Below are 25,237 nucleotides of genomic sequence, written 5' to 3'. Positions count from 1 at the left end.
CCCAATGAACAAACAAACCCAACGAACAGGGGGCTGATTAAATCCATTATAAGGAAAGGCTTTGTTCTACAAAAGGCTTTGTCCAAGCAATGTTCCCTAAAGTGTGGCACAGGTGCTGTGCCAAACTTCCATAGACCCCGATAAGGAAGGTACCAGGTTCAAGAGGCAGAAGAATAATCCCAGAGCTGACAAATGAGAAATGGGTTTTAACGAGGAGCTTACATCCAGAGGAGAGAATCCAGTGGTGGTGAGCTGGGTAGGAGAGCTGCAACTGCTTGCAAAAGGCATGCAGTTTACACAGCATATTTACTTAGCACCCTCCCTATAACAGTCCCTATCTGGCAACCTTCATTTACCCTAAAACAAAGGGCCTTGATCCCCTGTATAGCCCATGTTCCATGGGACCAGCCAGGGGCTTATATGTTCCTCATAGAGAAGGAATGAATCTCCTGGTTGGCCACTCCCAGGTTCCCTGGTGTAGGACACACACATTCAAGTGCATCTGCCATGCAGGGTCATTCTCAGGGTATGCTCAAGTTATTGTTATCAAGTGCTTTTACCATACACACAGGTACCCCCAGTGGTTCAAGGGATGCTCAGCTGAGACATGGACACAGGAGTATGCTGGTGCCAACTCATACAGGCTTGTGAGAGCCAACTGCTAAAATTTCAAAAACTTTGACTGGTTGGCATGACTTTGGTAGCATGAAATAAACAGGCAAGGAGTATTTACACCCCAGAAAAAAGGCAAACACCACAAAGAGTATTTGAGAAGGTGAAATTTAAGTAAAGACTTGAGGCTATGCACGGTGGCTTGCGCCTGTAATCCCAGCACTTTGGGAGGCCGAGGCGGGTGGATCACCTGAGGTCAGGAGTTCAAGACCAGTCTGGCCAACGTGGCGAAACCCCATCTCTACTAAAAATACAAAAATTAGTCCCGGTGGCAGGCGACTGTGATCCCAGCTACTCGAGAGGCTGAGGCAGGGAGAATTGCTGGAACCTGGGATGCAGAGTTTGCAGTGAGCCAAGATCGTGCCACTGTACTCCATCCACTTGTTCCAACAGAACAAGACTCTGTCTCAAAAAAAAAGAAAGAAAGAAAAGAAAAGACTTGAAAGAGTGTTAGGGAATCAGCCATGTAAGTATCTGGGAAGAATGTTCCAGAAATAATAGTCAATGTAAAAGAACTGAGGCTGGAGCAAGCTGGTATACTTGAAGAACAGCAGGAGGTAGGTGCTGTTGGAGTGGAGTGAGTGGAAGACATGAAGCCAGACATGGATAACAGGAGGGTAGGACATGAAACGTGACACAATTTCTAAGAATATGATTCCTTGTATGAGGTGAGGTATGCCAACCAAGTCAAAGGGCAACATCTCAAAGAAAAGAGAAAACCCTTCAATTCAACTGTTTATTGAGCTCCAATTCATTCCAGGCACTACTGGATCAAAGCAAAATAAAGACACCAATCTCACCCTCCAGGGCATCACAAACTAGTGGGGGACAAGTTTACTTCAGAGACAGTAAAGCACGGCAATTAAGAGCCCAGGCTCTGGAACCAGATTGCTGATGGGGGGCTCCCTGGAGGCAATGACTGCTTCAACACGGTGTCTGCCACAGGGCCTCATCATGGAGCTGGAGTTTGGGAAGCACTTGTAGATAGAATGAACAGTAAAAGCAGAAGTGGAAGAATGTTCCTGTGGATTATTTGACTTCTGTTCCATGCAGTGGCCTCCACACAACCCCACTTTACACAAGGACATCAATCCTGAACCCCCATGCCTCGCTGGATGCCAACCTCACATGACCCCAATGAGCAAAGCAGCACATGCTTAGTGACCTGGGGAAACCCATGAATGAAAAACTCTACTGCCCAGAAACATTCCCTTGTGGGGGAAGATCATGGGCACTTAGCCTGCTTTGTCGGGGCCACACACCCCTTCCAGGCTGAGCCTCCCCATTCATTCAGTCCCTCATCCTTCCCCTCCAGCCCAGACCAGCACTGGGGGATACCACCATTCCCTGCCCTGCATTGTGGGGGATCAAAAAGGCTGACTGAGGAAACCCAAGCTTTCTTTCCCACAGGCAGAATCCAGTTTCAGAAGTGATAACATCACAAGTGGGCTTATGTAGACTTAACCCTCTATGGTCTATCCACATTCTTTCCTACAGCGTTTCCTTTTCATTCCTAGTTTTGGACATTCCTGCAGCCTCTGGGAAATTGCCAAAATGGCCAAAAGCTAGAGATGCCCTTACACTAAATATCGCAGGCCTCCAACTGCTGCCAGCGTTTATCCTTCAGCCTTCTTTGCCCCTCTGGTGGGGCATGCTAGACTCAAGAAATGGCAAAACAGGAGCCAGGGAGCCCTCTTCACCTGGCCAGACAACTGCCACCCTCTACTGAACCATAGGAGAACGCAGGCAGCCACGCACACAGGTGGTTTGCCCCAGAGCCTGCATGCAGGGCCCGGGCTGGTGCAGAAGCTCAGAACACTTCTCTGTTGTGTGGGAATCAAGCAAGAGAGGGAAAGTGAGTGACATTATCTAATTGCCAGCTAATTTACATAATTATCGAACGGCACACTTTTTATGTGGGGTTAACATCTTTGCAAATGTCTCATAAGCTGGCTGCTTAGGAGGCGGCAGGGTGGTGTGGTGGGGGGGCTTACACAACTCTGACATGTGGGCTATTTGCCACAAGGTGTGGCTCAGAAGATCTGGCTGCCATTTGCCCTCCCCACCCCTCCTTCCAATTCCATTCCTCCCTTTTCCAACTGCCTGGAGCTTTAGCTGAGCTTGAGACAAACTCAAGGAAGTCGGACTGTCTACAAGTGGGTTTGATTTAGGAAGTCACGATGATGACTGTCCTTGTGCCCAGCCTTTGCGGGCATCCCACAGTCCCCAGGTGGGGCTTACCAGGTTTTCTTCCAGAAGCTTCCTATGACCTGCCCTCACCAGGACTGGAAAATCTCTCCAGTGGCTCTCTGGTGGTTTTGCCCCATGTTCACTGCTCCCCTCACCCCACTTTGCAGGTAAATGATTTTCACCACCAATCTCGTTCTGTGTCATTCAAGGTGAGGTTCATCCCAATCCCAAATCATATGATCCAGTTTAGTCAACTGGGACATTCCAATCTCTTGGCCACAATGATTAGTTTCAAGATGGGTCTCTCACCCAGACTTGAAGTTGAATTTGAGTTAATGCCGGGACTTTCACTGGAATTATCGTGAAAAGGATCCTCTCTCTCTTCTTACCACATCAATAAATTATTAGAGTGAAGCTCAAACTTGACAGACACCATCATTACTGGTGGAGTATGATCCATCTCCACCATTGGAGAGGATTTTGTCTAATAATGAAAACAACAAGGAAGAAATCAGAGCCAAGAAATAGATACAAACAGATTTCTAGTGGTGTTAACACCTAGATCTAGCCAGACCTAAAGCCCAATGAATCCTGTGACTTCCATTTCATGAACCAAAACTTTTTTTCCTTTAGCAAGTTTGAGTTGGGTTGTGACCAAGAGTCCTGACTCATACACTCCTAATACTGGACCATAAAAAACTGTTGTCACTGACAAACTAGCAGAAGCTTCCATCTCATATGGCCACCTACACCCAGAACTCCCTGTAACCTGAGCCTCATGTCTTGCCCACCTTCGCCATCAATGCTCTCCACACCCATTTGCCCATGCACTTGAACAAAGGCATAGGATATGGGCTTGTTTCTCTTCTTGTGTGTTTTGCAGGTGGACAGAGGCTTGTTCTTATACAAGAACCTCAGAAATGTGCTCCCTCAACTAAACTGTACCCCTCCAGACACCACACCATTAGGGCAAGCTCACATAGTCAGCACTATCTATCTTAATACAACAGCAAAGGCTCTACTGCATGTAGTAAGGGAGGTTAAGGCATGAATTCTCTCAAAGATATAAAAGTAGTTCAGGCTAGTGAGAGAGAACATGGGCTTTGGAGGCAGGCACAGCTGAATTTAAACCCAGACTCTCATTCCTATAGCTATTTAACCTTGGGCAACTCTCTTGAGTCTTTCTTCATAAAAAAAAAGAGGGGGGGGGGAATAATACCTATCTCATAGGGCAGTTTTGAACTTTATGAAATTTAAAAATTTATAAAAATGTAACTACTTTTGGAAAATTATGCTGGCAGTATCTACTAAAGCTGAACATTTTTATCCCAGGACTCCACAATTACCCTTTTAGGTATATACCAACAGAAATGCTTACAAATGTCCAACTGAAAATATGCATGAGAATGTTCATGGCAACACTGTTCATAATAGACAAAACCTAGAAAATCACCCAATGTCTACCTGCAGTAGAGTGGATAAATTGTAGTCTATTCGTGCAAAATACTATACAGCTTTGAGAATGATTGCTCTTCATCTCGACAGAAGCGTGGATGAATCTCACATACATAATATTGAGCAAAGTAAGACACATACTGTATGTGCTTCATTTATGTAAACCGAAAAGAGGCAAAATTATTTATTCTATGCTGTTAAATGTCAGAATAGTGGTTAATGATTAGAAGAAGGCAAAGGGGTGAAGGAATCCTGTTTCTTAATCTGGGTGATTCTGCGTAATGTGTTCAGTTTGTGAAAATGCAACAAGGGAGCTGTATACTTACAATGTATGTGCTTTTCTCTATGTATGCTATATTTCAATAAAAGCAACTTAATGCACTTCCTGATACATATATATGTTAATCTATTATTTTTGTTATGTCACTTGAAGAAGGGTTTTAAAGAAAATTATTACTAGTTCCTGTTTTGTAGGCTGGAACTTCCTTCTTACAGTTCCCCAAGTCAAAACCAACCTCTCTTCTAGAAAACTAAGGGCAAATATCCACCATGCTTTGCAATAGGAAGCTCACTGCCCTCTCTTTTCAGCCCACTCTATACCCTAGTCCTCTCTCCCATAATTTGGTCATGTCTAGGAATACCACCCTTCTTGCATCTTCTCTTCTTTTCCTGAAATCTGCGGAGCTGATCCTAGTCTTAGTCACCAAGCCTTACCCTTTAGGAAAAAGAAGGGGAAACAGCCTCCAAGGACCTTAATTCCGTTCTTAACAAATGGACACATAGAAAAGAGCATTTGAAGTTTATATTGTGCTGAAAGTGGGATGGAGATAGGGAGAGACAGGAAGAGACTTTTTTTTTTAACCTTTAACTATAACACTTTTTTTTTTTTTTTTTTTTTTTTACTAAAAACTAAGTTTTCCCAAGAACTAAGAAGTCATGTCAGGCTAACCTAAATTCCTTTTCTGTCAAGAATACTGATCTGTTATGGTAGAGATACACAGGAGTTATATATGGACTTCAGCAGATCTTCTCATGATATGAGAACTGTGAGGCAGACAGACCAAGAAGACTTGTCACTGGCTAAAGAACAGCATTCAAAGAAGGCGCGAACCCATTAGGACACAGGCTCTTGTGGGAGGTCAGGCCTGATCTCATCTTTCATGTTTATCAAGAGCCCCAGTGAAGATGGAGAGAGCCAAATAATCATGTGTGTAGATGAACTGACACTGAGAGTTATGAGTGTGTCAGGTGAGGCTGAAGGGACTCCAAGAGATCATGATAGGCTAAAACTACAGCCTATATCTAATAAGACAAAATTTGATGGAGATAAATGGAAAGTAATACAACTTGATCCTCCAATATAAACAACCCATAAGGATGGAAGGCACAATTTGTAATTATATAGTAAACAAGAATTGAGAAATTAAATTGACAAAAAGACACACACACATACACATATATATATATACACACACATATATATACATATGAAAGCATTTGTGGCTGCCAGATAATCAAATGTAATTTTAGACTATATTAATTGAAATATAACTTATAGGAAGAAAGAGATCATCATCTGTGTCAATCTGACCAGTCACTGAATTTTTATTCTGAGTCATACTCTGAGAAAGGTGTAGGTAAGCTGAAAGATAGTAAATGGAAAGAAAGTTTTTCATTTATTTTGCTTAACCATGGAGCACCCATGTTCCAGACATACAGATAAATAAATAAAAATAGCTCAAGCCCTGAAAGGCACTTATATGTTAGTAGAAAGGAAAGACATGAGCCTAAATCATATAAGGAGGTGAACCAAATGTGAGAAGCAGACTCTGCCAAGTGTGGGCTTGATATGGTGATGGTTAGCCTCTAGAGTCCAAAGTAGAACACTGGTACTAGGATGAGTGCCCCTCTCATGCAGGCAGGATAATGTAGTGGTTAAAGGCATGGGCTCTGGAGCCAGACTTCCTGGGTTCAAATCTCAGACCTGCTACTTGATGCCTATGTGACCTTGAGCCCATCACTTATCCACTCCGTGCCTCCGTTGTCTTCTCTGTGAAACAGATGATAACAATGAATTATCATACGTAGGCACTTAGTACAAGTGAAAGCCCTTAGGACAATGCTCAGCATAGATAAGTACCAAATAAATGTTATCTACTGTTGCTGTCCACTGTTGTCCTTGATGCTTATTATTTCATGCTAGCAGCATGGCTAATGTTGGTGTCTCATGGGATGTATTAGTCCATTTTCAAGCTGCTAATAGAGACATACCTGAGACTGGGTAATTTATAAAGGAAAGAGGTTTAATGGACTCATGGCCGGAGAAGCCTCACAATCATGGCAGAAGATGAAAGAAGAGCAAAGGGACATCTTACATTGGGGCAGGCAAGAGAAACCTTGTGCAGGGGAACTCCTCTTTATAAAACCATCATATCTCATGAGACCTACTCACTATCAGGAGAACAGCTTGGGAAAGATCTGCCCCCATGATTCAATTACTTTCCACTAGGTCCCTCCCATGACATGTGGGAATTATGGGAGCTACAATTCAAGATGAGATTTGAGTGGGGACACAGCTAAGCCATATCACAGGGACTGCTTAGGGAGAATAGGCTGGGTAGATGGACTTCTTTAAATTTCATTCCAATGTCACAGACAATGTGGAGAGTCATACATGAGTCTCTATAGGAGAAATTTTTGGAGGTGTCAGGGTGTTTGGGCTAACACAGGCAATGCAGCAGTGGCAGGAGCAGTGTCCACAGGAGTAGGAAGCATTCTTTTTTTTTTTTTTTTTTTTGAAGCATACTTAAATTGGAAGAAAGATCCCACAGTTTCTCTATTGCCCTCCAGGATAGAATTTTGTCTAGTGAACGGAAGTTCTACAGAGCGTATTTATGTCTTTATCTTAGAAGCAGATTACCTCCAAATGAAGCGGGCTCCCTGTTACTGGGGATGACCCAGAAGAGACTGGACATCTTTAGGGGTTGTATGTCCAGTACTAAGTAGGTCTATACATGGAGTACAATACAATCCAGAGGAACAAGATGACTCAGGGCTGGTGCGGTCAGAGGTTTCTCAGAGGAGAGGAACCTGCAAGGAAACTTGAAGGGCAAGTAGGGCATAAGCAACTGCGGAAGAGAAATCTGATGTCAGGGAAAGACCACTAGATTGGAAGTCAGAACCAGACTGTCTTTTCACTAACTATTGGCCAAGCGACCATATGGATACCTCTGGATCTATTCAATTTTTTATTCTTCTCCTATAAATTGGGAAGAACAATGAATACACCTTCCAGGATGTGCACATCAAAGACTACACAAAGGACAGAAATAATCATGCCTTCTTACCATGCCTTGACAATCTTCTAAGGTTCATACCAAAAGCAACTCATGGCAACAGTCTCTTTTCCACCTACTACCTGTACTCCATCCCCAAGGTAGCCTAGTTGTTGCACCCTGAGTTCTCTAGTGGGTGAAAACCAACAACAACAACAAACTCTTCTCTCACACACCAAAGAACTCAGGCCTTGTAAGGTGCCAACAGGCTCCCCAGCAACCTCAGTACAGCCAGGAACCCAAGAAGCTGTGGCCATTTACTTTTCAGCCTCCTCCCTTCTCTCATCCCCTCCTCCCTGGCCAGTGGGCCTCCCCAGCCTGGAGTTCCCAGCCATGGTTTGGAAAGCCATCTGGCTGCTGGGAGAGTTAATAATTTATAATGAAGATAATCACCCTTCAAGATCCTCCCCTCTTGGGACCATTAAAAAAGATTCAATTGAAAGCCAGTGAATTCTTTACATGAGGGGATAGGGAAGGGAAGCAGGGAGGGCTGGGGGAGAGAGAAAAAATGGAGAGGGAAAAGGAGGGGAAAATGAACTAGGTGCTTAGCTGATCTTTCCCCACAAAGGGGGTAAGGGGAGAGGAAAATTATTCAGCCCTAGAGGACAATCTTATCCAGCTTTCGCAGCACCAGCCCAGCAAGAGTGCAATTTACGAGTCTTTTCTCCTAGCCAACTCTCTCCACACAAAGAGGGGGAAAAAAAATCAAACACATGTAAGAGAAGGGGAGAGAGGCGCAGACAAGAGAAAATAAGCCTGCCCAGCAATCATGTCTGGGGCTGCTGGGAGGGCTCTCTCTGTTCTCTTTCCAGGACACAGTAAAGCCCCCACTGTGCTAATTATTCCCATTACTTGACAAATTATCCATTAATGGAGCAAGAGGTGCCAGAGCTGGTGAGGAGAACAGAACAAACTGGCAAAGGCTCTGGACAGATTTGAACTGTGTGAACCCAGACCAGACAGCCCCCAGCTTCACCACAGGGTGAATGTGGGGCCTGGCACAGCCCCATCTACCGGGCACACCTCACAGGTATGAGGCACAGACCACACCTCCTGCAGAGCAATGTGATGCCAGGGGGCAGGAAGCAGGGGCAGCAATGTGCCCACAAAAGGTATTTCCAGGAAGGGTTACAATGGGGGTGAAGGCTGAGCCTGGGAGCCAGGAGCAGATGACACACAGCCCCTAGAAAGGGGACAGTGTAGATCAGTGTGCTCAGGACCCAGACCCATGACAATTTGGTCCTTTTGTGATTTTGGAAAGCCAGTGGAAAGGCTGCTACACAGTTCTTCCAGCACACACATCTTACAACACAGCAGCAACAGCAAACACTCATAATACACTTGCTCTGGGCAACGCGCTATGCCAAGCATGGTACACGTGAAGTCATTTAATCCTTACAAAACCTCTATGATGTAGGAACTATTATTATCCCTATTTTGGAGATGAGTAAACTGAGGCCTCTGGAAAATGAAGTCATTTTTCCAAAGTCATATGCTAATAAGGGTGCAGATCTCAGCTCCTCACTTCCAAAATGACAATGAGGAGAAGGAACAACAGTCATGGCAAAAAGGGCCACAGCCATATTCAGCCTATTTATTGCATGAATTTGGCCCTATGTGTAGCCAAGGACAAGGCCATTAAGAAGCTCATCATCCAAAATACAGCAGAGACTGCAGCCATCAGGACATGCATGAATCATGTATCTTCAAGGCTTTTGTGCCTCCCAAGCTGTATGTGAAACAACATTACTACATGAGTAGTACCATTCATAGCAAGTAGTCAGGAATCACTGTGATGCCTAGAAGGACCAAACACCCTTACCCCAATGTAGAGCCAAGGCACTACACCCCTGACCTCTGCCAAAGTCCCTGTAAGAAGCTGAGTCCTCAAGGACTGAAGAAAATCTATTCTCTGGGGGAGAAAAAGAATATGGATACTATATGTTGAATGAATGAATGAATAACCGCAGAACTGGGTCTAGCTCCAGAGTTTATGTGATGCCCCTCACCCAATCTACCATCTCTCCTCCTCTACCTTCAGGCTCCCCAGGGTTTCCTTACCCGTTGACAGGATGTTCCAGGTTTGGCCCTGCATCCCAAGACCTCACAGGGGAGGCCGTAAGCTGCACTCCAATCAATTCTACTACACCAGTGTTTCTTTTTCTCTTGGACTATATACGGTTCTCCCAACAGGTATCCCTGCTTCCACCTTTGCTCCTTATGGAATATTTTCCATACAGCAGTCAGAATGACCTTTTAAAATGGAAGTCATCACTCCTTCATCCAAGACCCTCCAGTGGTTTTCAACATACTCAGAATGAAATCCAAAGCCCTCCCTGTGGCCTTTGAGACCCCACATGGCCACGGTCTGACACCAGCCACCTCTCCAGTCTCATCTACTACTCCTCTTCCCCTTGTTCACTGTGCCCCAGCCATGCTACCTCCTTGGTGTTTTCAGAACTCACTAAGTGCAGCCCAACCTCAGAGTCTTTGCAATTTCTTTTCCCACTGCCTGAAATGCCCTTCCTCAAACCTTCTCATGGCTGACTCCCTCTTCTCTGGGTCCCCACACTCCAGTGTCTCCTCTAGGACAAGTTTTAGGACTTGCAGAGCTTAGAAGGATGGCAGGTTTAGTGCCTGACACAGCTAGCATTCCCCAGCCTTCTCTCCTTCCATAGAAACTGTACCCCTCCATGTCACCCCAGCCTCTCCATCACCTAGGAAAGAAGAATAAAAGATGCAGGTCCTCCCAACAAACAACTAGACTTCAATTCTGCCCTTTGCTGAGGAAGTCACTGCCAGAGAGAGAGAGAGAGAGAGACAGACAGACAGAGACAGAGACAGAGACAGAGACAGAGGTGGCTAGAAGGGATCTAGGAGGCCAAGATGGGCAGATTGCTTGACCTCAGGAGTTTGAGACCAGCCTGGACAACATGGTGAAACCTTGTCTCTACTAAAAATACAAAAATTAGTCAGGTGTGGTGGCTCATGCCTGTAGTTCCAGCTACTTGGGAAGCTGAGGCGGGAGGATCACTTGAGTTCAGGAGGCGGAGGTTGCAGTGAGCCGAGATCGTGCCACTGCACTCTAGCCTGGGTGACAGAGGGAAACCCTGTCTCAAGAAAAATACAAAATAAATAAAAATAAAGGGATCTACATTGGAAAAGCACTTTGGTCAGATGAACTTAGCATCCTTGTCAATGGCTGAGGAGAACTGGAGAGGGAACAGTGACCCAGTGAGCCCATCTGTTGCAACATCCTTAGGTCCCCACTTATTATCCCCTCCACTGCCAACCCCTAGAGAGTATATGGTGCTACCAACCCTCACACTGTGTCCTGTAGGAAGACATAAACATGTGAGGCATAAAGAAGAGGAAGGAAGATAGTGGCAAAGAAAAGACACAGCAAGAGGGCACACTTCAGACCCTCCCAGGCCAGGGCAAGTATTAGGACCTGCAGAGCTTAGAACGATGGTAGGTTTAGTGCCTGGCACAGAGTCGATCATAGACATGTGCTTGCTGACTGGACTAAGGTGGGAAGCAGACGGAAATTTGAAGGATTCAAGGGAGGGATTCTGGTTCGGATCACTAGCAGACCAGTTCTAGAACTTCACCCCTGGCAGTAGAATAGATCACAGATGCCCCTCCTGGAAGATGAGGAATACCAGATCTGGAGAGGACAGTGAAGATCGCCAGCCCAAGCCCCTCATTCAATAGATGAAAAAAGAAGAACCCCAGGGATCATCAAGCAAGTGTGCAAGATTACATGACTGGACGGTGGCGGAAGTGGCACTACAGCTCAACTATCAGGACCCTTTGACCAGGTTTATTTCCATTATAACAGGGCTTTCCTTTCTTAAGCCAAAAGACTCTGATTGAAAAAAAAAAGAAGTAAACCCCAAAATATAAGACAGTTAAAAGCAGAGCTTCTCTGCAGAAGTAGGAGGTGGAATCTTGCTTCCCAGCCTCCCCCATGACGGCCACAATAGTCATCAAGATTTTATAGTGTGAAACTCTACAGAGTCCCAAAGAACAGTTTCAAAACCACTGCACCTATACCAACCTCAACATTTAAGGGACCATCCCTAGAATCTCCTACTTTCCCCTCAAAAAGCCACAGAGGAGCTGTCATTTGCACAAATGTGCAAAAAAATTCCTTTTTACTCATACTAGCTTGAGACTGAGTCTCATAACTTTTGCCAACCTCACACATCTGAGCATGAGGGAACCATCAGTAAATACTCATTTGGGGGACACATTCCTTGAGGTTATCACCGTCCGCATGAAAGGGAGTTGCTCATTGTTTGCCCTAGATTCCCCTGTAGTACATTTCAAGGGGTGTCCCTGCCCCAAGGTTCTGGTATTCTGGGATTCAGTTAAGAGCTAGAGTAGAGTCAGATAAAACTGGATCCTTATTCCAGAGCTCTACCACTGAGGAGCTTTGTAACCTCTGACAATTACCTAATCTCCCTGAACCTCAGTGTTCTCATTTGTAAAATGCGAGAGGTAATATTAGCACTTACATGAAAGGGGTATTGTGAGGATTCAGTATAGAATAAAATGCAATAGGCTCCCAGCACAGACTGGTAGATAACAAGCATTCAGTAAATGTTAGCCATGACCATTATCATCATTACTATTTTTCTGTTCACCTTACTCACGCTATGATTTTGGAGATCTAGCCGGGCACAGTTGCTCACGCCTGTAAACCCAGCACTTTGGGAGGCCAAAGCAGGCAGATCACTTGAGGTCAGGAGTTCGAGATCCCCCTGCTAACATGGTGAAACCCCATCTCTAGTAAAAATGCCAAAATTATCTGGGTGTGGTGGCAGGCACCTGTAATCCCAGCTACATAGGAGGCTGAGACAGGAGAATCGCTTGAACCTGGGAGGCGGAGGTTACAGTGAACGGAGATCACGCATTACACTCCAGCCTGGGCGACAGAGTGAGACTCTGTCTCAAAAAAAAAAAAAAAAAAAAATTCAGCGATCTCTCCCATAATGTTGTGTAGTGGTTTGATTGTATTAATGTCCCAAATTCTTCACTCTCCCCATCTCCATACCCTTGGCAATTTAACATCACTGAGCCCAGCCCTGGACACTAAGCTCAGACATGTGACTTGCTTTCGCTGAATGGCATATTAGCAAAAATGACACCAGCAGAGGCTTGAAAAGCATTTTCGTATTTTCTGCTTGCTCACTCTTGCTCCTTTGCCATGAGAACATGCCCACGCTCGCCTCCTAGAGGATGAGACACATAGAATAGAACTGTCATCCCAGTTTTCCTGGCCAAGGCTTAAACTCTATGACGTTCTAGAGACGCAGTCCTGAGGCAGCTAAGGAAACTTAAGTCCAAGTCTTAGCTCCAAATTTACTATGAGCACTTAACATAGTAAGTTAAGTAGAATGGAACTTCCAAGCCTATAAGCACCACGATGTACTTCAGCCTCATCTGCTTCGGTGTTAACTGCCTATGCTGAAGGACGTCACCGCAGAGAACCAAAGAGGTGGGAGGTGCTCTGGTGAGAGCCCTAGGCTAGTGGGTGTGCAAAGTCAGTGAGCCAGCAAAGCTTCCTGTGCTGTGAGCTGAGAATGGAAAACAGGCAATACGCACAGAAACCATCATATGTAACATGCACGGAGCAAACAAGTAAGTACTGACTGCATACAGCAATGATCTCATAAGCCTGATTAGAAAAGCTAGGCACTAATGTGTATAAAGTAACTCTGTCTCATCTAACCTCCATATGACAAATAAGGTGTTATTTTTTTTCAACTCCCATCTACCTATGAAGAAACTGAAGCTCAGAGACAGAACATGGTTCGTTCAGGGTCACAAAACAGTAAGTGCTGCAATTGAATCTTAAATTCAAGCTTTTGAATAAGTCCCATATTTCTGTCATATATCACACTGATTAGTATTATACCACTGTTTCTGGGGTATGTTAGATAAGGTGGCAAAATACATGAATCTTCCCTTCACGTGTTCACAGCACACTTCACTAATCAATCATTAATTAATCATGGTACCATAATGTTGAGCCCAGAGGGAGCTTCAGAATCCTTCTCAACCAACAGTCTAAGAAGTGCTACCTTCCCATCAGTTGCAACGGGCATATGATATAAAACCTATGGGCTCATCCTGCAGTAATTAAATGCATTTGGATGGCACACAATGGGCCCACCTATGCCAGACTCTGCCCTGTCACAGTGAGTTATTATATAATATCAAACCTTCTCATCTAGGGATGCTAATCCAGAATTGTAATAATTTGAATACGGTTTCCATGATCCTCAAAAGGTGGAAGCCCCAATTACATCTTTCTCTACCAAGTTTCAGGTTTTACTTAACAGCAAAAAAAATTTCAAAGTTTTTTTTTAATTAAAAAGTCAGTATATTTTTCAAACCCAAGACTCAAAAAATTATTCTATCAGCATGGCTTCAACTTCTGGGCTCACTGGATGATTCTGGAATGTTTATGGTCCTTTATTTATGATTCATTATTATACAATCAGGAATAATACAATCTGTAATTTTGCATTAGTTTTCCCACTTTCCTTATTAGTACCTATTTATATCTTAGCTTTCAAAAACCTGCTATGCTTGAAAGGTAACAAAACTGTCTCTCTTTTTAAAATACCCATCTTTCTGCTATGCCAGGATGGGCATTTGTTATTCCAGGTTAGATAAATCTTTTAATATACACAGAAAGGTGAAGGTGACAAGAGGGAGTTAAGCAGTCACAACCTCCATTTCATTCAACACAACGCGCCCTTATTCATTCATTCAACAAACCTCTAATAAATACCTGCTACTTGGGCCAGGCCCGGTGGCTCACGCCTGTAATCCCAGCACTTTGGGACGTGAAGGTGAGTGGATCACGAGGTCAGAAGATTGAGATCATCCTGGCTAACGTGGTAAAACCACATCTCTACTAAAAATACAAAAAATTAGTCGGGCGTGGTGGCACGCGCCTGTAATCCCAGCTAATCAGGAGGCTGAGGCAGGAGAATCGCTTGAACCCAGGAGGCAGATGTTGCAGTGAGCGGAGATCAGGCCACTGCATTCTAGCCTGGGCGACAGAGCAAGACTCCATCTCAAAACACACACACACACACACACACAAACACACACACACACACACACACACACACACCAAAAAAAACACCTGCTACTTGCCAGGCACCCTGTAAGTTCCTGGAGTCCCAAAGATCCCAGCCAGGGTTTAGTGGGTGAGGAGAGATAGACATGTGAGCAGTAACCATAAGGGGAGGTGATAGATTAAAGAATGAATGGTTTTGCTAGACCCGGCCACAGGGGAGGTGTCCCAGCAGAAGGAAAACCACAAGTAAAGACAGTGGGATAGGAAAGATCATGGGGTGTTCGGGAAGCCATAAGAAGTTCTATCTAGCTGGAATGCAGGATGGGTGGGAGCGAATAGTGGGAAAAAAATGTAAGGCTAAAAAGTCTTGTTGGAAAAGCCAAAATTGACAAATGGGATCTAATTAAACTAAAGAGTTTCTGCACAGCAAAAGAAACTACCATCAGAGTGAACAGGCAACCTACAAAATGGGAGAAAATTTTCGCAACCTACTCATCTGACAAAGGGCTAATATCCAGAATCTACAATGAACTCAAACAAATTTACAAGAAAAAAACAAACAAACCCATCAAAAAGTGGGCAAAGGACATGAACAGACACTTCTCAAAAGAAGACATTTATGCAGCCAAAAAACACATGAAAAAAATGCTCACCATCACTGACCATCAGAGAAATGCAAATCAAAACCACAATGAGATACCATCTCACACCAGTTAGAATGGTGATCATTAAAAAGTCAGGAAACAACAGGTGCTGGAGAGGATGTGGAGAAATAGGAAGACTTTTACACTGTTGGTGGGACTGTAAACTAGTTCAACCATTGTGGAAGTCAGTGTGGTGATTCTTCAGGGATCTAGAACTAGAAATACCATTTGACCAAGCCATCCCATTACTGGGTATATACCCAAAAGACTATAAATCATGCTGCTATAAAGACACATGCACACGTATGTTTATTGCGGCACTATTCACAATAGCAAAGACTTGGAACCAACCCAAATGTCCAACAATGATAGACTGGATTAAGAAAATGTGGCACATATACACCATGGAATACTATGCAGCCATAAAAAAATGATGAGTTCATGTCCTTTGAAGGGACATGGATGAAACTGGAAATCATCATTCTCAGTAAACTATCACAAGAACAAAAAACCAAACACCTCATGTTCTCACTCATAGGTGGGAATTGAACAATGAGAACACATGGGCACAGGAAGTGGAACATCACACTCTGGGGACTGCTGTGGGGTGGGGCGAGTGGGGAGGGATAGCATTAGGAGATATACCTAATGCTAAATGACGAGTTAATGGGTGCAGCACACCAGCATGGCACATGTATACATATGTAACTAACCTGCACATTGTGCACATGTACCCTAAAACTTAAAGTATAATAATAATAAAATAAAACAAAAAAATTAAATGTAGGTATGACAATGTCTCATCAAATAGAGAATATTAATAAAGAGATAACTTTAAAAGTTAAAAAAAAAAAAGTCTTGTTGAGGGCAGAGTTCCAAAGGTCCTGGACGCCAAGCTAAGAAAGTCTTGGGGAGCGTTGGAAGATTTTAAACAGAGGGAGTGATGAGACAAAGTCTGTGTTTTCGATGGTGTGGGACCCGGTTTTGAAAGGAATACAGCAGGACACAGACAGACTAATAAGGAGGCCATGGCTCATATCCAGGGTAGATAGGAGAGGGGCCCGGGCTTGATCCCCGTGCCTAGTTCTCAACCATCCATGGCCATTCTCAATACGCCTGGGCAGCCAGAGTGTCCCAATACCTGAAGCCACATCCTATCCAGATATATAATCCAAAAGAGTGAGAATGTAGCAAATAGCCTCCTTTCTAGACTCCATACCTTACCTTGGAACTGCCTGATTTTCAGAATTCCTGATCCTGTCCCAGGTCAGCATGTCCAGCCCTCCCAACCTCTGGCCACATCTCTACATAAGCCAGTCCCTTTGTCCCCCTATCCCTCATGGAAAGAGTTATCTTGGATGCTTCAAATCCTCCAAGGAGTTCAGGGTGCTCTGGGGATAGTGGACCAAAGTAGAAGAACAGGCACAACCCAACGCTGAAACCTGAACATCCACCTCCAACATCATCAGAACAAAGGATAACCAGATGTTTGAATCCACTGGGTGCTCTAAAAAGCAGCCATCCCATCCTAAGTATAAGGGGGAAAAAGCACTATTACATCTGATATAAGCACATCTAGGAGGGTGGGAGGGGAATGACCTTCAAAAGAAATTCAACAAGAATTGATCCAGCAGAATTAGTCAAGCCCACATTTCCAAACATGTGCTCCATAGAAAACCAGTCCCACAAAATGCCCTGAAGGCAAAAAGAGAAAAGAAAGAAAAACATACATTTTAGAAGCATCAGACTATTTTCCCCATTTTAGAGATCACAATGAACAATAGAAATATTAAAGATTCCAAGAGGCCTTGTAGGAAAGAAATCTGAATGAATGCTTCAGCCTCCCCCTTTTGCAGGTGGACAAACTGAGGTCTGAAACATTTCCACGTGACTCTGCATTGTTAGTTAGTGTTCCCAAAGCTGCAAGTGAAGTCATGCAACCCTCTGGCAAGCACTGTGTCTCACACTTCATGAATGCCTAGTCATCCTGATTAATATTCAAGAGGACCCTAAATATTTGTTGAGTGACATTACCAAAAATAAGTTTGGAATTCTTTTATGTGGAGATGGATATACTAACTTGTAAATTTTTCATCATGCATTTACTCATCCACTCAAATGTATTTACTGAGCACCTATTATGTTCTGAGTGTGCTGCTAGCACTGGGTATAAAGCTATGAATAAGACAAGTCCAGCCTTGACTACAAGGAGCTTAGAGCCTAGTGGGAAAGTGAAGATCAAGAACTTCAAAAAGTAGTGAGAGGCTCTGCAAAGAGAAAAAGTGTAGGTCTGATGTGCCCCACCTCATCCACCTTTCTTGTAGAGCCTCTCTTTCCAAGGATGGATGTTATTTCTATTACTGTGTCTCCATTTAAATAGTTTTCTTCCCACACTCACCCTCTGGCTTCCTTATTTGTAGTGCCAAAAGGAAAAAAAAAAGTTCCCAACACCCTGCCAGAGTAAAAGCAATTGTGAAATCCCAAGTATAGTACGGATCTGTGACCACCTCCCCCTAAAACTATCTCCTCCCTGGGAAGCATCTGCCCTCCTCAGTTAGTCCGGAAGGGAGAAGCACCCAAAGCCTCATTCAAGGCGATGTGGCGGCTGGTCTTTACAACACCTTCCCAAAATAATAAGGCTTTGTGGGAGTTTACCTCGGGTGAGCCCACACTCTTCTAGCAGCTGTGTGTGTGTGTGTGTGTGTGTGTGTGTGTGTGTGTGTGTGTGTCCTTTATTCCTAAGGCTAGGACCTCCCTGCTCCAGCAGCTGCTCTCTGGCCCTGGGTAGCCAACTGCCTCCCAATGCCTCTTTCGAATTCTTCCCTCTGTGCCCTCCAGAATTCCCACTGTTCATATTTGACTCCTCACAATACAGAAAGCTATGCCTTCTCTAATCAAATGATGTCTCTGCCAAACACTCTGTGTTGGGGCCATGTGTATCTCAGGATGGGAGCAGAGTAGACAGTATCCTTTCTTCCCCTCTGTGCTTATGTCATCATTCAAGGGCCTCATGCCATCTGCAACCCCACCTCTCTTCCTCTTCACAGCTCTTACCTACCACTTGTAGTCAATTATGTTACTGTTCAGAAATATTCACTCACTGTCGCCTCCTGCCTGCATGGGTGGAGTCTATTTCCCCATATCTTGAATTCTGGCATGGCCACATGATTTGCTTTGGCCAAGGAAATATTAGTGGGTGTGACATGACCAAAAGTTTGAAAAGTGCTTGCTCTTTGGCACCTCTGCCCTCATGATGAGATAAGCATGCCTGTTCTAGCCCACCAGTCCCAACAGGTCAATGACCAGAGCTATTCCAGCCACCCACCCCAACTATGACCAACCTAGATTAGCCAAATCCCATCCAAACTGCAGGTGCAAGATCACTGGAATTACCCAGATGAGTAAGGCCTAGATCAAACTGCCTCCAGATGTGGAAGCTAAATCAAGGCTTACTATTGCGTATCATCCAGTTTTTTGTGATCGTTTGTTATGCAGTAATAACTGACCAATATATCACCCCAAGATTACTCTCCCACATCCACTGAGATATTTAACTGGCTATGTTTCCCTCTGTACCCTGACTCCCACTACTGTGATCAATGCCCATGTGCTCAATGCCCTGGCTTCATGGCCTTTGTGCCTCCGCTCCAGTAACCTGCACCCTTTTTCCTACTCCCTTATCACCGACCTGGACTTCAACCCAACCCAGAACTACCTCTCCAGCAAATACCTATCTCAGGAAAATCTTATTTCTATCTCTTGTCTCCTCCTAACCCTCCTTGCTAACCTCACCAAAGCTATACGGCACCCTAATCTCTTCACTCACAGTCTATCATCCCTCCCATACTCCATTCTCTTCACTTCTTACCTAGAAGAGGCTTCATAGTCAATCATTACCTCATCCCCTGAACTTCCACCACCCCACCAGTTCTCTATCTTGAGGAATCTAAGCAACCACTTCCCCTGCTCCTGAGCAACAGATAGGCACTAGAAACCAAAACCCCATCTATGCCAACAAATGCAACTACAATATGGTTCTGTCACTCTCAACCTCAGCTACTTAGCAATCCTTCAACTTTTCCCCAATATGCTCCCTTCTCCAGCTCTTCTAAACCCTTTTCCCCTTCCTCATTCAGATGCCACAGGGGCTCCTTTTTTACTGAAAAAAAAAAATTGAGGTTTTTAGTCATGAAGGCCTGTGCTTCTCTCCCCTCTGGCTACTCACTTTCTCTCCTACCTACCTTCCCTACTTCCCTTCTCAATGAAAAATGGTCCCTTTAAAACTGACTTATCCCCAGTGCTCTTTCTCCAAGCCCTGCCACCTCCCTGGGACCCTGTTCTATCAACACTTTCTCGAACCTCTATAGGCTCCCCACTCACCCCCTGCCCCCAGCAGCATGCCAGTTACCTTAAAAGAAAACGGGACTCTTCCCTCTTCCCTCGCCTTGAAGATATTCTCTGTAATCCTTTTCTCCATCAAAACTCATCATCTCCATCTCTCCCTTTCTATCCTCATCCTCTGCATTCCGGCTTCTGCCCCCACATGTCCCTGACTCACACAGCTCTCCCCAAAGTTACCAGTGGCTTCCAAAATACCAAACCAGAGCTTCTTCTCAGTTCCCACCTCCCAGGCCTTCCTGCTGCATCTGCTGCTTTCGGGCCCCCTTCCTGGCATGTTCGGGTGCTTCCCCTCCTCCCTCTCTGCACACCTTTGAAAGTCACTCTCAGGTGCTCCTTTTCTCCCCACCACCCTTCAGATGTCAGGGTCCCTGGAGCTCCATCTCCAGATCTCTTCACAAACTACCCACTCTCCCTGACCCTCTTAGTCCTGGATGCCCCCCAGACAACTCAGACATACTCTGACTACAACCAAACTCATTGTTTTCCTCCTCCACTTCCTCTCTTAACTGTTCCTTCTGAATTTACCTTCCTTAGTATTCTCATCCACTCAGCAGGCCCAGCTAGCAACCTGGGCATTATCCCACGCTCTTCATCTCCTCTCTCTCACACTGTCACATCCAATCAATTTTCTTATGTTCTGATGCTATCTTCTCAATATCCCTCCTTTCCTTCTCTCTCCTTTTCTCTTTCTATACCCCTCTTCCCTTCTACCCTCCATCCCCATCCACCTCAGTAACTCAGTTCAAACAGGTCTTCATCAGTTGGATTATTTCAAAAGCCTAATAGCTGATCTTTGTACTTCCAACCTCTCTCTCCTTCCAACTCTCCTAATGTACTGCTTCCAAGCCAGAATTAACTTTCTAAAACTCACATTTAAAGAGATCACTCCCAGGCTTCTAAAGAAGCTCCTTGCTGCCAATAGGAAAGAGTCCAAGCTCCTTAGATTCAGATTCTAGGAACAAATAACATTTTTGAAAACTCACCAGATACCCAGCACTGTGCTCATCTTATCCTTGCATAAATCCACTGATATATTATTACTTCCACTTTAGAGGTGGGGAAAATTAAGACGTCGAGTCTAAGTAACTTGTTCAAGGTCACACAGCTAAGAGGCAGGGCCAAGATGAAACCCAAGCCTTCTAACTTGGATCAGGGTGCTTTCCACTGAGTCCTTTATTGGTCGGCCTTTGAGATTAATAATTTGGACTTGGGCTACATGGTCTTCTGTGTTTATCTGATGAGGTTTCTCAACAGTGGCCTTTTGGAAATTTCTCACCCTATTCAATGTCTCCTGGAAACCGAAATCTCAGTGGACCTCACTTTAAGAGGTCTAATTTTCCAATCCTACTAATTTTAAATTTAACATTGGGTTAAAAATCTCAGCATCAGATGTCACATGAAATTTCCACTGATTCTCCCCATCCCCTGGAAATAGTCACCCTGTATATTGGACAGGAATTGTTGGGGGCTGAACTGCATCCCCCCTCCCACCAAAACTCCTAACCCCAGTACCTAATGTGACTGTATTTGGAGTTAGATTATTTAAAGAGCTAATTAAGTTAAAATGAGGTCCTTAGGGTGGGCCCTAATCCAATCTAACTGGTGTCCTTATAACAAGTGGTGACTTGGACACAGATACACGCAGAGGGAAAGCAATGTAATGACACGGAGAGAATACAGCCATCTGCCCACCAAGGAGAGAAGCCTCAGAAGAAACCAGTCCTGCCAAAACCTTGGACTTCAACCTCTAGAACTGTGAGAAAATAAACTTCAGCTGTTTAAGCCACCCAGTCTGTAGTAGTTTGCTATGGCAGCCCTCAAACCAATACAGAGGGGCTCTCTTTCAGAAATCCTCAAGGATTAAAGGAAACTCTCACAGCTTAGGTACCCCAGCACTTCTGACTCTTCCAATCCCAAAGGTAAGAAAAAGAAATGAGGGAAGGTAGAAAATTTGAAAAGCCAAGGAAGGCCCTGCCTTACAGATGCTATGAATTAGAATTGTGATGCAATTTCATTCTTCTTAGCAACTGATTGAGGACTCCTGGGGCCTTTGGTATTGCTTTATTCTAGAAGGATTAAGTTCTTAGAGAGAATTAATATCCCAGAAAATGGAGATGCTTTCTAACCAGGACTGGGGGTCTACCCTGTGGCATCTGGCCAGGTTTCTAGACTTATAGATGTCATGGGGAAATAAAATTTGACCCCCTACAAAAAGAGAATGTGCCTAGTAAGGACATAAGATTAATTTTTTATTTCATCAAGCAAAGACTTTGGGAAAAAAAAAGAGAGAGATAGGGTCTTTCTTTGTTGCCCAGGCTGGAGTACAGTGGCGTGAGCATGGCTTACTGCAGCCTCAACTCCTAGGCTCAAGCAATCCTTCCACCTCAGCTTCCCAAGTAGCTAAGACTACAGGTGTGCGCCACCACGCCTAGGTAACCTTTTTTTTTCTGTAGAGACAGGGTCTTGCTATGTTGCCCAGGCTGGTTTTGAACACTGGGCCTCAAATAAAGGCCTTTTTATAAAACAACAAACTACAAACCAGTTAAAAGAAATCACATAAGTATATTATATACACATACATATATGAACATGGATAAATCTTTAAAAATGTTAAAGAAAGGAAAATAGCAAGATGCAGAATATGTGATGACACTGTTTATACACATTAAGACGATGCTATTTAAGCCGGATGTGGGGGCTTACGCCTGTAATCCCAGCACTTTGGTAGGCCAAGGCAAGCAGATTACTTGAGGTCAGGAATTCAAGACCAGCCTGGTCAACATGGTGAAACCCTGTCTCTACTAAAAATACAAAACTTAGCCAGGCATGGTGTACACGCCTGTAATCCCAGCTACTTGGGAGGCTGAGGCAGAAGAATCGCTTGAACCTAGGAGGTGGAGTTTGCAGTGAGCCAAGATCGCACCACTGCACTCCAGCCCAGGCGACAGAGCAAGGCTCCATCTCAAACTAAAAAAGAAATACTATTTATATACATTAAGAGAATACTCATGCACAATACAATACCACAATACAATACCATTCAGACTTGTAAATGTATGAAAAAGAATGAATACTATTTCTAGAAGGATGCAGGTCAATATCATGATTATTCTTCTCTTTAAAATAGAGTTTCTCAACCTGAGTGCTATTAACATTTAGGACTAGATAATTCCTTGTTGCAGGCTCTCCTTGCATTGCTGGATGATTGGCAACATTCCTGGCCTCTACCCACTAGATGACAGTAGCACCCCCAAAACTGTCCTGGTTGAGAACCACTGCTCTCAGCAAAAAGAGAAGATAATGTAAGTGAGAAGATGGTTAACAATAATTTTTAAATCTACATTTGTAATATTTTTGTTCTTAAAAAATATTGTTAAGAAAATATATGTCAATTGTTCATTTGAGTGATAAAAATACGAGGGTTTGCTATTTTTCTGAGTCTCATACATTTATAAAATAAAAACTACCATCTATGAGAACTATAATTTTGTGTATTAAAAGGGTAATTTTTAAATCAAATAAGCAGGAAGGCTAGACTAAGATGAGGTGTTGTGGGCTGAGAAAGACATGTTGAAGTCTTAACACCTGGTACCTGTGAATGTGACTTTATTTGAATATAGGGTCTTTACAGATGTCATCAAGTCAAGATGAGGTCAAACTGGAGTAGGCCGGGCTGCAAATCTAATCCCTAGTGTCCTTAGAGGGATAGAGAGATGTGGACACAGAGACACAGGGAAGACAACCATGTGATGATGGAAGTGGCCACTGGAGTGAGGCCACTACAAGCCAAGGAACACCAAGGATTGCCGGTAACACCAGAAGCCGAGAAGAGGCGAGGAAGGGATCTTCCCTAGAGCCTTCAGAGGGACCGTGGCCCTGCCAACACCTTGGTTTCAGACTTCTGGCCTCCAGAACTATGAGCTAATAAATTTTTGTTGTCTTAAGCCACCCAGTTGCTGGTACTTTGTTAGAGCTGTCCCAGGAAACTAATGCATAAAGCTATGCTCCTTTTCAAACTCGCTGCATTGCTGGGGAGGTCTTCATTCTCCTACCAACCAGTGAAAACATTGTCTCAAGCCAACTTGCCTTTGCCAGCCACAGGGAAGCTCAGGGGCTCTGGCCAGCTAGAGAACAAGGAACCCTGTAGCTTCCCCACTGCTGTGTTGTGTAGTGGTAGAACAAGATGGGAAAACAGCAGCATTCACAGCAGAGCTGACACTGGTTCTGTGAGCTTTGCCAAGTGGGACCTCAGCTTACTCATCTGAGCAATGGAACAAAAAGAACAAGCCACAGAGACATCTGGAGGACAAAATGAGATCATGTATATGAAAAGGACTTACAAATGCAAACTATCATCGGCACTAAGCTGTCATTTCACACCTGGACCAAAGAAAAGACAATTAGCCCCAGAAAAGACAATTAACTTGATAACTTTAGGAAGAAAAAAAAAATCTGTCTTTGAATATAATTACTTTTATACTTGCTTGGGAAATCTCTATCCAGTCTCAAGAGGGTTAAAAATGAGGAAGGGAGACAGATACACACGGAAAAATGGCAGCAAAAATAAAACCAATTAAAGTTTTCATACCATGCTCCCTAAAAATTTTTAACAAAACTTTCTCCTCTGTTTCCTCTTTGATTGGTCATCTTGGCAGGAAATTCCCCATGTTATCATTACACACAGAGCAGTTTATCAATCACTGCTGAGGCTGAGTTTTTATTATCTGGAGCTATGGCACCCAGACCAAGCCCTGGGAGGGATGCCCTTAAGAAGGAAGAAGCAGGAACGGGGTCAAAGTTCAGAACCTAGAACAGATGTGGGAGATCTAAAGAGTGGCCACCTAGGTGCACAAACTAACCCCTGCCCCCCCCACCACCCCCCGCAGCACAAACGAAACCCCCCAGCACAAATGAAACTTCCCAGCACCAACAAAGCAGCGGCAGGAAACAGCTGTGGACAAGGGTGCTTCCTAGTCTATTTCCCCAGTTCCGACAGAACTCCAGTTGAATTTTTCTTCTCTTTATAAAGACCTCCAGAATGCAATTTCCACAACCTTTGTTGCCTTCTCTATGTCCAGCATTTAACCATTCTGAATGCCAGAAAGTTCTTTCTGGGATCTAACAAATCTTTCAAGCTGGAGGCCATGCCGCCTCCCCTTGCTTTGTGCCCTGTTTGGGAGCCTGTCTGGTAATAGCCTCCCCTTCCCGATTTGAGCTCGTCCTGTTCATGAAGACTGATGGAGCTTCCTGCTGAAAGGAGCCTTTAGACATGAGGCAACCCCTTCCTTCCACTGATGAAGGAGCAGGGACCCAGAAGCTAAAACACTGGTCCATCCCACAGGTCTCCTCTCTCCTCCATAGAGCCGATGCTCCAAAAACGTTTTAGCTCCTTTTTAGAAATACATAAAAAGATCTCATCTACAGGGTCAGGGGGAGAGGGC

General features: G+C 44.2%; 1 protein-coding gene across 38 annotated transcripts in view; it reads right to left on the bottom strand.

Moving 5' to 3' along the window:
* Window positions 1-25,237, bottom strand: part of NRXN3 (neurexin 3) — a 1,722,001-nt gene that overhangs the window by 1,651,952 nt on the left and 44,812 nt on the right. The window contains exon 1 of one of the 38 annotated variants that reach the window (XM_063793820.1): window positions 19,804-19,964. The exons of the other annotated variants lie outside the window; for them this stretch is intronic. The gene's annotated coding sequence lies outside the window, so the exon portion shown is untranslated. Of the gene's footprint in view, window positions 1-19,803; window positions 19,965-25,237 lie in introns of those variants that run through there. 38 annotated transcript variants of the gene reach the window in all.

Source organism: Pan troglodytes, chromosome 15 (assembly GCF_028858775.2).
Source record: "Pan troglodytes isolate AG18354 chromosome 15, NHGRI_mPanTro3-v2.0_pri, whole genome shotgun sequence".
NCBI lineage: Eukaryota > Metazoa > Chordata > Mammalia > Primates > Hominidae > Pan > Pan troglodytes.
The sequence above is the reverse complement of the archived record's forward strand: the minus strand, read 5'-3'. Positions and strand labels throughout refer to the sequence as shown.